At 45.0% G+C, this 12,755-nt stretch overlaps 1 long non-coding RNA gene across 1 annotated transcript; it reads right to left on the bottom strand.

The window, feature by feature from the left end:
• Nucleotides 1-534: 534 nt before the first annotated feature.
• LOC148383092 (uncharacterized) lies at nucleotides 535-8,355 on the bottom strand. The gene is made up of 5 exons (XR_015853454.1): nucleotides 8,266-8,355; nucleotides 2,586-2,615; nucleotides 2,228-2,395; nucleotides 2,039-2,115; nucleotides 535-1,571 (listed from the first exon to the last, which is right to left on the bottom strand). It is a non-coding gene; the product is annotated as an uncharacterized LOC148383092 (long non-coding RNA).
• Between the last annotated feature and the right edge of the window lie 4,400 nt (nucleotides 8,356-12,755).

The raw sequence follows: 12,755 nt of genomic DNA, 5'->3' as shown, positions 1-12,755 counted from the left end.
AAGTCGACGATGATCTCCTTCATCTTCTCCTCATTCAGGATCAGGCTGTTTTCTCTGCACCAGCCCACCAGCTGCTCCACCTCCTCTCTGTAGTCCAGGTCGTTGTTGTCTCTGATGAGCCCCACCACCGTTGTGTCGTCTGCTGACTTCACGATGTGATTGGTGGTGAACCTGAGGACGCAGTCGTGTGTCATCAGGGTGCACAGCAGGGGGCTCAGGACGCAGCCCTGAAGGGAGCCTGTGCTGAGGGTGATGACATCAGAGGTGTTCTGTCCGACCCGGACTGACTGAGGTCTGTTGGTGAGGAAGTCTAGCAGCCAGTTGCGAAGGGGGGTGTTGAAGCCCAGGTGTTCCAATTTTCCTACCAGATGCTGTGGGATGATGGTGTTAAACGCTGAGCTGAAGTCCAGGAACAGCCTCCGCACATGGGTGTTCTTCTCCTCCAGGTGAGCCAGGCTCAGGTGAAGAACGGAGGAGATGGCGTCCTGAGTGGAGCGGTTTTGCCGGTCGGCAAACTGGAACGGGTCAAATAATAGGGGGAGTCTGGAAACGATGTGACCTTTAAGCAGCCTTTCGAAGCACTTCATCATAACCGGAGTCAGTGCAACAGGCCGGTAATCATTAAATGAGGTGATTTGAGGTTTCTTCGGCACCGGAATGATGGAGGCAGTCTTAAAGCACGCCGGCACTGTGGCTTGGCCCAGCGAGGTGTTAAAAATGTCTGTGATGACCCCAGCCAGATGACTTGCACATTCCCTGAACACACGCCCAGGAATGTTGTCGGGGCCAGGGGCCTTACAGGGGTTGACTCTCCTCAGGGTCTTCAACACATCGGCGGAGTCAAGGCAGAGTACCTCCTCTTCCTGATGGGGGACAGTTTTAACTGCTGGAGTGCCGTTTAGTGCCTCGAACCTCCCAAAGAAGTTATTTAGACCATTTAGAAAGTCAGCATCAACTACACCCACCGGGGGGGGGGAGGGTGAGTTGTAGTCTGTAATCGCCCGTATGCCTTGCCACATACTCCTGATGTTTTTGACGTCGTGGAAACGATCCTGAAATTTTCGACTGCGGTCTCGCTTTGCTATCCTGATGGCACGGTTCAAGTTGGCTCTCGCTGTCCTCAGTGTCTCCTTGTCGCCAGACTTGAAGGCAGAGTTCCGCGCTCGTAGCGTTTGACGTACCTCCTCAGTCATCCAGGGTCGTTGGTTGCCCCGGGTGATGATATTCTTAGTGGTGCTGACGTCCTCGGTGCATTTGTTGATGTAGGCTGACACAGTCATGGCACACGCATGTCTAATCTACATCGGGAAAACTGGGAGGGAGGGAGGCAGGCAGGGAGGCAGGCAGGGAGGCAGGCAGGGAGGCAGGCAGTGTCTGTCTGTTGAGGTTTTCACCTTGTTCTTCTCCTGCTGAAGTTCTAACTGGACGTCCATCAGTTTGGTTCTCAGCTCGTCATTGGCGGCCTGAAGGGCGTCCGTTCGCTCCGCCTTGGCCCGCCCTGCCGGAGCTCGTTTGGACATCTCTTACTCGAGTCTCGCCCGGTCGTCAGTCAGAGATCACAACATTTGTACCTGGAGAGCACAAACGCAGCGCTGTTTTCCACTGGCTTCGAACTCAACTTCAATCGGTACCGTAACTTACAACATCATAAACATAGAACTAGCTTGACTTATTCATTGAATAAATGCATTTGGTTCTTCAAAACTGCATCACGCAACATAGCGTGACCGAGACGGCCGTTATCCACCTGCGTGAAGTTATTTGGTGAAATGAATGAGATGTTTAAGACACCATCGTTCTGTCTCTATGTAGATGAAGGTAAATAATCGATTGCTGAAGGTCCAAAGGTGTTGTGATAAACAAATAAACATATTAGTGATTAGTGACATATTTGTGATAAACATATTAGGCAGGATAATCACATATGTTAACGTGACTGCCCACACTGTATTTATTTATGGTTATTTGTTAAATCGAGTACTGTTAGACATGAAATAGGAAGTGTTTAACATAAATGGAAGACGAAAGGGGTACTCACCATTGTAGCTCCTGCTGGTCAATGATACGAGCCTCTTCTTGCAGTGGAAAACATACAGCCAACAAACACCGTGGAACCTAAAGGAATGAAATTAAACATTAACATTTAGCCTCAACCAACATTCACAGATACAACGCAACGCAAACTACACAAACGTAAATCTTTTTAAACACAATGAGTTGTACTTACCGTGTACGCTCTAGACGGTCCACTTGCAAGCGGAAAATAAAGATATTTCTGTTGATAATCGTCGTGTTTGTATCCGGTGTCTCGCTCAAGGCCATTGCGCCCACAGATTTGAATTTTGGCGAGAGTTCAGCCTATTGACGTCATTTCCGCGGTGTAATACCCGCATATCTGAAACGGCAAAGTTAAGAGTAGAGTTAAATAAAGTTTTTAGTCAACGCAATAATTTACAACCGTTGACCAGTCGAAATAATCGTCGAAATTTGGCGTCTGTGGCTGGAAGCAGACGCCGAGTTCGACATTCCTCCCAAACGCCACACTCCCTCGCTTTTCAGGGCTAAAAAAAAACAGTTGTAATTACCTTGTACGCTCTAGACGGTCAAGTTGCAAGCTGAAAACAAAAATATTTGCCTTGTTAGTCATCGTGTTACTAACCGCTGTGTCTTGTTTGCCAGAACTGCCGCTTTCCTACTTCCTGTTGCAAGCCACGCCCACGGATTATAATTTTGCCGTGAGTTCCGCCTATTGACGTCATGTCCGCGTCACATGACTGCGAAGTAATATTATCTAAAACGGTTTGTGCGGTATTGTGTTGTTCTGTGCGGTATTGTGTTATTCTGTGCGGCGTCGTGTTGTTCTGTGCGGCGTCGTGTTGTTCAGTGCGACGTCGTGTTGTTCAGTGCGGCATGGTGTTGTTCAGTGCGGCATGGTGTTGTTCAGTGCGGCATGGTGTTGTTCAGTGCGGCATAATGTTGTTCAGTGCGGCATAATGTTGTTCAGTGCGGCATGGTGTTGTTCAGTGCGGCATGGTGTTGTTCAGTGCGGCATGGTGTTGTTCAGTGCGGCATAATGTTGTTCAGTGCGCCATAATGTTGTTCAGTGCGGCATGGTGTTGTTCAGTGCGGGATGGTGTTGTTCAGTGCAGGATGGTGTTGTTCAGTGCGGCATGGTGTTGTTCAATGCGGCATGGTGTTGTTCAATGCGGCATGGTGCTGTTCAGTGCGGTATGGTGTTGTTCAGTGCGGCATGGTGTTGTTCAGTGCGGCATAATGTTGTTCAGTGCGGCATGGTGTTGTTCAGTGCGGCATGGTGTTGTTCAGTGCGGCATGGTGTTGTTCAGTGCGGCATGGTGTTGTTCAGTGCGGAATGGTGTTGTTCAGTGCGGCATGGTGTTGTTCAGTCCGGGATGGTGTTGTTCAATGCGGGATCGTGTTGTTCAGTGCGGGGTGGTGTTGTTCAGTGCGGGATGGTGTTGTTCAGTGCGGCATGGTGTTGTTCAATGCGGCATGGTGTTGTTCAGTGCGGGATGGTGTTGTTCATTGCGGCATGGTGTTGTTCAGTGCGGCATGGTGTTGTTCAGTGCGGCATGGTGTTGTTCAGTGCGGCATGGTGTTGTTCAGTGCGGCATAATGTTGTTCAGTGCGGCATGGTGTTGTTCAGTGTGGAAAGGTGTTGTTCAGTGCAGGATGGTGTTGTTCAGTGCGGCATGGTGTTGTTCAATGCAGGATCGTGTTGTTCAGTGCAGCATAATGTTGTTCAGTGCAGCATGGTGTTGTTCAGTGCGGCATGGTGTTGTTCAATGCGGCATGGTGTTGTTCACTGCGGGATGGTGTTGTTCAATGCGGGATCGTGTTGTTCAGTGCGGCATAATGTTGTTCAGTGCAGCATGGTGTTGTTCAGTGCGGCATGGTGTTGTTCAGTGCGACATAATGTTGTTTAGTGCGGCATAATGTTGTTCAGTGCGGCATAATGTTGTTCAGTGCGGCATGGTGTTGTTCAGTGCGGCATGGTGTTGTTCAGTGCGGCATGGTGTTGTTCAGTGCAGGATGGTGTTGTTCAGTGCGGCATGGTGTTGTTCAATGCGGCATGGTGTTGTTCAGTGCGGGATGGTGTTGTTCAGTGCAGGATGGTGTTGTTCAGTGCGGCATGGTGTTGTTCAGTGTGGAATGGTGTTGTTCAGTGCGGCATGGTGTTGTTCAGTGCGGCATGGTGTTGTTCAGTGCAGGATGGTGTTGTTCGATGCGGGATCGTGTTGTTCAGTGCGGCATGGTGTTGTTCAGTGCGGCATGGTGTTGTTCAGTGCGGCATAATGTTGTTCAGTGCGGCATGGTGTTGTTCAGTGCGGCATGGTGTTGTTCAGTGCGGCATGGTGTTGTTCAGTGCGGCATGGTGTTGTTCAGTGCGGCATAATGTTGTCCAGTGCGCCATAATGTTGTTCAGTGTGGCATGGTGTTGTTTAGTGCGGGATGGTGTTGTTCAGTGCAGGATGGTGTTGTTCAGTGCGGCATGGTGTTGTTCAATGCGGCATGGTGTTGTTCAGTGCGGGATGGTGTTGTTCAGTGCGGCATGGTGTTGTTCAGTGCGTTATAATGTTGTTCAGTGCGGCATGGTGTTGTTCAGTGCGGCATGGTGTTGTTCAGTGCGGCATGGTGTTGTTCAGTGCGGCATGGTGTTGTTCAGTGCGGAATGGTGTTGTTCAGTGCGGCATGGTGTTGTTCAGTGCGGGATGGTGTTGTTCAATGCGGGATCATGTTGTTCAGTGCGGGGTGGTGTTGTTCAGTGCAGGATGGTGTTGTTCAGTGCAGGATGGTGTTGTTCAGTGCGGCATGGTGTTGTTCAATGCAGGATCGTGTTGTTCAGTGCAGCATAATGTTGTTCAGTGCAGCATGGTGTTGTTCAGTGCGGCATGGTGTTGTTCAATGCGGCATGGTGTTGTTCAGTGCGGGATGGTGTTGTTCAGTGCGGCATGGTGTTTTTCAGTGCGGCATAATGTTGTTCAGTGCGGCATGGTGTTGTTCAGTGCGGCATGGTGTTGTTCAGTGCAGGATGGTGTTGTTCAGTGCGGCATGGTGTTGTTCAATGCAGGATCGTGTTGTTCAGTGCAGCATAATGTTGTTCAGTGCAGCATGGTGTTGTTCAGTGCGGCATAATGTTGTCCAGTGCGCCATAATGTTGTTCAGTGCGGCATGGTGTTGTTTAGTGCTGGATGGTGTTGTTCAGTGCAGGATGGTGTTGTTCAGTGCGGCATGGTGTTGTTCAATGCGGCATGGTGTTGTTCAGTGCGGGATGGTGTTGTTAAGTGCGGCATGGTGTTGTTCAGTGCGGCATAATGTTGTTCAGTGCGGCATGGTGTTGTTCAGTGCGGCATGGTGTTGTTCAGTGCGGCATGGTGTTGTTCAGTGCGGCATGGTGTTGTTCAGTGCGGCATGGTGTTGTTCAGTGCGGCATGGTGTTGTTCAGTGCGGCATGGTGTTGTTCAGTGCGGAATGGTGTTGTTCAGTGCGGCATGGTGTTGTTCAGTGCGGGATGGTGTTGTTCAATGCGGGATCATGTTGTTCAGTGCGGGGTGGTGTTGTTCAGTGCAGGATGGTGTTGTTCAGTGCAGGATGGTGTTGTTCAGTGCGGCATGGTGTTGTTCAATGCAGGATCGTGTTGTTCAGTGCAGCATAATGTTGTTCAGTGCAGCATGGTGTTGTTCAGTGCGGCATGGTGTTGTTCAATGCGGCATGGTGTTGTTCAGTGCGGGATGGTGTTGTTCAGTGCGGCATGGTGTTTTTCAGTGCGGCATAATGTTGTTCAGTGCGGCATGGTGTTGTTCAGTGCGGCATGGTGTTGTTCAGTGCAGGATGGTGTTGTTCAGTGCGGCATGGTGTTGTTCAATGCAGGATCGTGTTTTTCACTGCAGCATAATGTTGTTCAGTGCAACATGGTGTTGTTCAGTGCGGCATAATGTTGTCCAGTGCGCCATAATGTTGTTCAGTGCGGCATGGTGTTGTTTAGTGCGGGATGGTGTTGTTCAGTGCAGGATGGTGTTGTTCAGTGCGGCATGGTGTTGTTCAATGCGGCATGGTGTTGTTCAGTGCGGGATGGTGTTGTTCAGTGCGGCATGGTGTTGTTCAGTGCGGCATAATGTTGTTCAGTGCGGCATGGTGTTGTTCAGTGCGGCATGGTGTTGTTCAGTGCGGCATGGTGTTGTTCAGTGCGGCATGGTGTTGTTCAGTGCGGAATGGTGTTGTTCAGTGCGGCATGGTGTTGTTCAGTGCGGGATGGTGTTGTTCAATGCGGGATCATGTTGTTCAGTGCGGGGTGGTGTTGTTCAGTGCAGGATGGTGTTGTTCAGTGCAGGATGGTGTTGTTCAGTGCGGCATGGTGTTGTTCAATGCAGGTTCGTGTTGTTCAGTGCAGCATAATGTTGTTCAGTGCAGCATGGTGTTGTTCAGTGCGGCATGGTGTTGTTCAATGCGGCATGGTGTTGTTCAGTGCGGGATGGTGTTGTTCAGTGCGGCATGGTGTTTTTCAGTGCGGCATAATGTTGTTCAGTGCGGCATGGTGTTGTTCAGTGCGGCATGGTGTTGTTCAGTGCAGGATGGTGTTGTTCAGTGCGGCATGGTGTTGTTCAATGCAGGATCGTGTTGTTCAGTGCAGCATAATGTTGTTCAGTGCAGCATGGTGTTGTTCAGTGCGGCATGGTGTTGTTCAATGCGGCATGGTGTTGTTCACTGCGGGATGGTGTTGTTCAATGCGGGATCGTGTTGTTCAGTGCGGCATAATGTTGTTCAGTGCAGCATGGTGTTGTTCATTGCGGCATGGTGTTGTTCAGTGCGACATAATGTTGTTTAGTGCGGCATAATGTTGTTCAGTGCGGCATAATGTTGTTCAGTGCGGCATGGTGTTGTTCAGTGCGGCATGGTGTTGTTCAGTGCGGCATGGTGTTGTTCAGTGCAGGATGGTGTTGTTCAGTGCGGCATGGTGTTGTTTAATGCGGCATGGTGTTGTTCAGTGCGGGATGGTGTTGTTCAGTGCAGGATGGTGTTGTTCAGTGCGGCATGGTGTTGTTCAGTGCGGCATAATGTTGTTCAGTGCGGCATAATGTTGTTCAGTGCGGCATAATGTTGTTCAGTGCGGCATAATGTTGTTCAGTGCGGGATGGTGTTGTTCATTGCGGCATGGTGTTGTTCAGTGCGGCATGGTGTTGTTCAGTGCGGCATGGTGTTGTTCAGTGCGGGATGGTGTTGTTCAGTGCAGGATGGTGTTGTTCAGTGCGGCATGGTGTTGTTCAGTGCGGCATGGTGTTGTTCATTTCGGCATAATGTTGTTCAGTGCGGCATAATGTTGTTTAGTGCGGCATGGTGTTGTTCAGTGCGGGATGGTGTTGTTCAGTGCGTTATAATGTTGTTCAGTGCGGCATGGTGTTGTTCAGTGCGGCATGGTGTTGTTCAGTGCGGCATGGTGTTGTTCAGTGCGGCATAATGTTGTTCAGTGCGGCATAATGTTGTTCAGTGCGGCATGGTGTTGTTCAGTGCGGGATGGTGTTGTTCAGTGCGGGATGGTGTTGTTCAGTGCGGCATGGTGTTCAATGCGGAATGGTGTTGTTCAGTGCAGGATGGTGTTGTTCAGTGCGGCATGGTGTTGTTCAGTGCGGCATAATGTTGTTCAGTGCGGCATGGTGTTGTTCAGTGCGGCATGGTGTTGTTCAGTGCGGCATGGTGTTGTTCAGTGCGGCATAATGTTGTTCAGTGCGGCATGGTGTTGTTCAGTGCGGCATGGTGTTGTTCAGTGCGGCATAATGTTCAGTGCGGCATAATGTTGTTCAGTGCGGCATGGTGTTGTTCAGTGCGGGATGGTGTTGTTCAGTGCAGGATGGTGTTGTTCAGTGCGGCATGGTGTTCAGTGCGGGATGGTGTCTTTCAGTGCGGCATGGTGTCGTTCAGTGCGGCATGGTGTCTTTCAGTGCGGCATGGTGTCGTTCAGTGAGGCATGGTGTTGTTCAGTGCGGCATGGTGTTGTTTAGTGCGGCATGGTGTTGTTCAGTGCGGGATGGTGTTGTTCAGTGTGGCATGGTGTTCAGTGCGGCATGGTGTTGTTCAGTGCGGTATCGTGTTGTTCAGTGCGGTATCGTGTTTCTCAGTGCGGTATCGTGTTGTTCAGTGCAGTATCGTTGTGTTGTTCGTATTGTGTTTAACACTTAGCCTCTAACACTTAGCCTCTAACACTTAGCCTCTAGCATCTAGAAGGTAAATAAATAGGAAGGAAGGACTCACCGGTGACGTCTTCGCCCACGTCCAAGCGTTGTACTTTGTATTTTCATCCTTCTGACAGTGGAAAACATAGCCAACAAACACCGTGGAACCTAAACGAATGAAAGAAAACTATCATTTGGCCACAACCAACATTCACAGATACAACACAATGTGACGTGCGGGGTTGAGGTTAAAGGTTGAGTGAAGGGCCCTCGTTTTAAACTACTTTTTTGAAAAGGATTGGGAACAAGTAAGACGTATTTAATTTATTTAATGGGAAGTAGTAAGAGCTATTGAATTTAATCTATGTATTATATTCTATTGTATTGTATTCTGTTGTATTCTTTTGGATTGTATTCACACTAACCCCACTAAAACTTCAGCCCACAAAAACTCGCCTCTGGCGCCTAGCCTCTGGCACTTAGCCTCTAACACTTAGCCTTTAACACTTAGCCTTTAACACTTAGCCTTTAACACTTAGCCTAGAAGGTGAATAAATAGGGTTAAAGGTTGAGTGAAGGGACCTCGTTTGAAACTACTTTTTTGTAAAGGAGTGGGAACAAGTAAGACGTATTTAATTTATTTAATGGGAAGTAGTAAGACTTATTAAATTTATTTAATCTACTTTTCTTCCCAGGCAAAATTTGATGTGCTGCAATTCCAAATTTCCAAAGTGAATGAAGGAATGAAGTCCTTTAAATTATGATTTTGTATAAATACTAGGCATTAACACAAAATCGACGGCACAAAATGGGCAGACTTTACTTGTTTGAAAAGGACTGGTTACAAGACAGACTTTTTTAATTTATTTAATGGGAAGAAGACTTATTTAGTTTAATTGATCTATTTTTGTTCCCTGCCAAAATTCGATTTGCTGCAATTCCAAATTTCCAAAGTGAATGAAGGAAAGAAGTCGTTTAAATTATGATTTTGTTTAAATACTAGGCATAGACACAAAATCTACGGCACAAAATGGGCAGACTTTACTTGTTTGAAGAGGACTGGTTACAAGACAGACTTTTCTGATTTATTTAATGGGAAGAAGACTTATTTAGTTTATTTAATCTATTTTTGTTCCCTGGCAAAATTGGATTTGCTGAAATTGTATTTTGCCAAATCTTGCCTTGAGACCTGATAGGAAGTATTAAACGCTTAGTTAAATCAATACAAGTTGGTAATAAGAGCGAGTAATGTTGGTTGAACCGATGAATGAAGGTTGAAAGCAATTTAAATTATGACTTTGTATAAATACTAGATATTAACAGAACATCTACTGCGCGAAATGGGCAGAGTTTACTTGTTTGAGAAGGAGTGGCTTATTCAAAACTAAGATTTATTTAATCTGTTTGTTCCCAGGCAAAATTGGATGTGATGCAATTCCAAATTTCACCACATGATGGTGCCCAATTTTGACTTCATAGGACATATTAAACACTTAGCTTGTTATTATGTTCAAGGTAATCAGATTTGTTTATTATTCTAATGGCCTCTTCAAAACTATTCTGGATTACTACTTTGGATCTATTCTACATTACTTGGCAACAACATACTCTGTAACAGATTAGGCAGTATAATCATATCTGTTAACTTGAGAGTGCCCACACTCAATCTACTTATCGTGATGTGTTAAATCAATTACTGTTAGACATTATTTGTCTGATAATCTACCAAATCTTTGAATTGAAGAATTTGTGATTTAATTAATAGCTTGTTGTTATGTTAAGGGTAATCAGACTTGTATATAATTCTAATGGCCTTCTTTTGAAAACTATTCTGAATTACAACTTTGGATCTTATATTACTTTGCAACAATCTACTCCGTGACAGATTAGGCAGTATAATCACATATGTTAACTTCAGTGCCCACACTGTATTTATTTATGGTTATTTGTTAAATCAAGTACTGTTAGACATGAAATAGGAAGTGTTTAACATAAATGTTATGGCTACTCACCATTGTAGCTCGCTCCTGATCAATGATACGAGCCTCTTCTTGCAGTGGAAAACTTGCAGCCAACAAACACCGTGGAACCTAAAGGAATGAAATTAAACATTAACATTTCGCCTCGACCAATTTTCACACGTACAACGCAACGCGGCTACACTTCTGCTATTACAAACGTAAATCTCCTTAAACACAATGAGTGTTACTTACCGTGTACGCTCTAGACGGTCCAGTTGCAAGCAGAAAATAAAGATATTTCTGTTGATAATCGTCGCTGCTCAGTGGCTCACGGCCATCGCGCCAACAGATTTGAATTTTGGCGGAGGTTCGGGCAATTACGTCATATCCGCGGCATTTGACTGCGACGTAATACCCGCTTATCTGAAACGGCAGTTAAAAGTAGAGTTACATCAAGTTTTCTTGGAACCTAAACGAATGAAAGAAAACTATCATTTGGCCACAACCAACATTCACAGATACAACACAACGTGCGGGGTTGGGGTTAAAGATTGAGTGAAGGGCCCTCGTTTTAAACTACTGTTTTGAAAAGGAGTGGGAACAAGTAAGACGTATTTAATTTATTTAATGGGAAGTAGTAAGACTTATTAAATTTATTTAATCTACTTTTCTTCCCAGGCAAAATTTGATGTGCTGCAATTCCAAATTTCCAAAGTGAATGAAGGAATGAAGTCCTTTAAATTATGATTTTGTATAAATACTAGGCATTAACACAAAATCGACGGCACAAAATGGGCAGACTTTACTTGTTTGAAAAGGACTGGTTACAAGACAGACTTTTTTAATTTATTTAATGGGAAGAAGACTTATTTAGTTTAATTGATCTATTTTTGTTCCCTGCCAAAATTCGATTTGCTGCAATTCCAAATTTCCAAAGTGAATGAAGGAAAGAAGTCGTTTAAATTATGATTTTGTTTAAATACTAGGCATAGACACAAAATCTACGGCACAAAATGGGCAGACTTTACTTGTTTGAAGAGGACTGGTTACAAGACAGACTTTTCTGATTTATTTAATGGGAAGAGGACTTATTTAGTTTATTTAATCTATTTTTGTTCCCTGGCAAAATTGGATTTGCTGAAATTGTATTTTGCCAAATCTCGATTTGAGACCTGATAGGAAGTATTAAACGCTTAGTTAAATCAATACAAGTTGGTAATAAGAGCGAGTAATGTTGGTTGAACCGATGAATGAAGGTTGAAAGCAATTTAAATTATGACTTTGTATAAATACTAGATATTAACAGAACATCTACTGCGCAAAATGGGCAGAGTTTACTTGTTTGAGAAGGAGTGGCTTATTCAAAACTAAGATTTATGTAATCTGTTTGTTCCCAGGCAAAATTGGATGTGATGCAATTCCAAATTTCACCACATGATGGTGCCCAATTTTGACTTCATAGGACATATTAAACACTTAGCTTGTTATTATGTTCAAGGTAATCAGATTTGTTTATCATTCTAATGGCCTCTTCAAAACTATTCTGGATTACTACTTTGGATCTATTCTACATTACTTGGCAACAACATACTCTGTAACAGATTAGGCAGTATAATCACATATGTTAACTTGAGAGTGCCCACACTCAATCTACTTATCGTGATGTGTTAAATCAATTACTGTTAGACATTATTTGTCTGATAATCTACCAAATCTTTGAATTGAAGAATTTGTGATTTAATTAATAGCTTGTTCAGGGTAATCAGACTTGTATATAATTCTAATGGCCTTCTTTTGAAAACTATTCTGAATTACAACTTTGGATCTTATATTACTTTGCAACAATCTACTCCGTGACAGATTAGGCAGTATAATCACATATGTTAACTTCAGTGCCCACACTGTATTTATTTATGGTTATTTGTTAAATCAAGTACTGTTAGACATGAAATAGGAAGTGTTTAACATAAATGTTATGGCTACTCACCATTGTAGCTCGCTCCTGATCAATGATACGAACCTCTTCTTGCAGTGGAAAACTTGCAGCCAACAAACACCGTGGAACCTAAAGGAATGAAATTAAACATTAACATTTCGCCCGGACCAACATTCACACGTACAACGCAACGCGGCTACACTTCTGCTATTACAAACGTAAATCTCCTTAAACACAATGAGTGTTACTTACCGTGTACGCTCTAGACGGTCCAGTTGCAAGCAGAAAATAAAGATATTTCTGTTGATAATCGTCGCTGCTCAGTGGCTCACGGCCATCGCGCCAACAGATTTGAATTTTGGCGGAGGTTCGGGCAATTACGTCATATCCGCGGCATTTGACTGCGACGTAATACCCGCTTATCTGAAACGGCAGTTAAAAGTAGAGTTACATCAAGTTTTCTTGGAACCTAAACGAATGAAAGAAAACTATCATTTGGCCACAACCAACATTCACAGATACAACACAACATGCGGGGTTGAGGTTAAAGATTGAGTGAAGGGCCCTCGTTTTAAACTACTGTTTTGAAAAGGAGTGGGAACAAGTAAGACGTATTTAATTTATTTAATGGGAAGTAGTAAGACTTATTAAATTTATTTAATCTACTTTTCT

This window comes from Syngnathus floridae, chromosome 17 (assembly GCF_059516105.1).
Source record: "Syngnathus floridae isolate MCC-2025c chromosome 17, RoL_Sflo_1.0, whole genome shotgun sequence".
Lineage (NCBI taxonomy): Eukaryota > Metazoa > Chordata > Actinopteri > Syngnathiformes > Syngnathidae > Syngnathus > Syngnathus floridae.
This window is presented reverse-complemented; position numbering and strand designations above follow the sequence as displayed.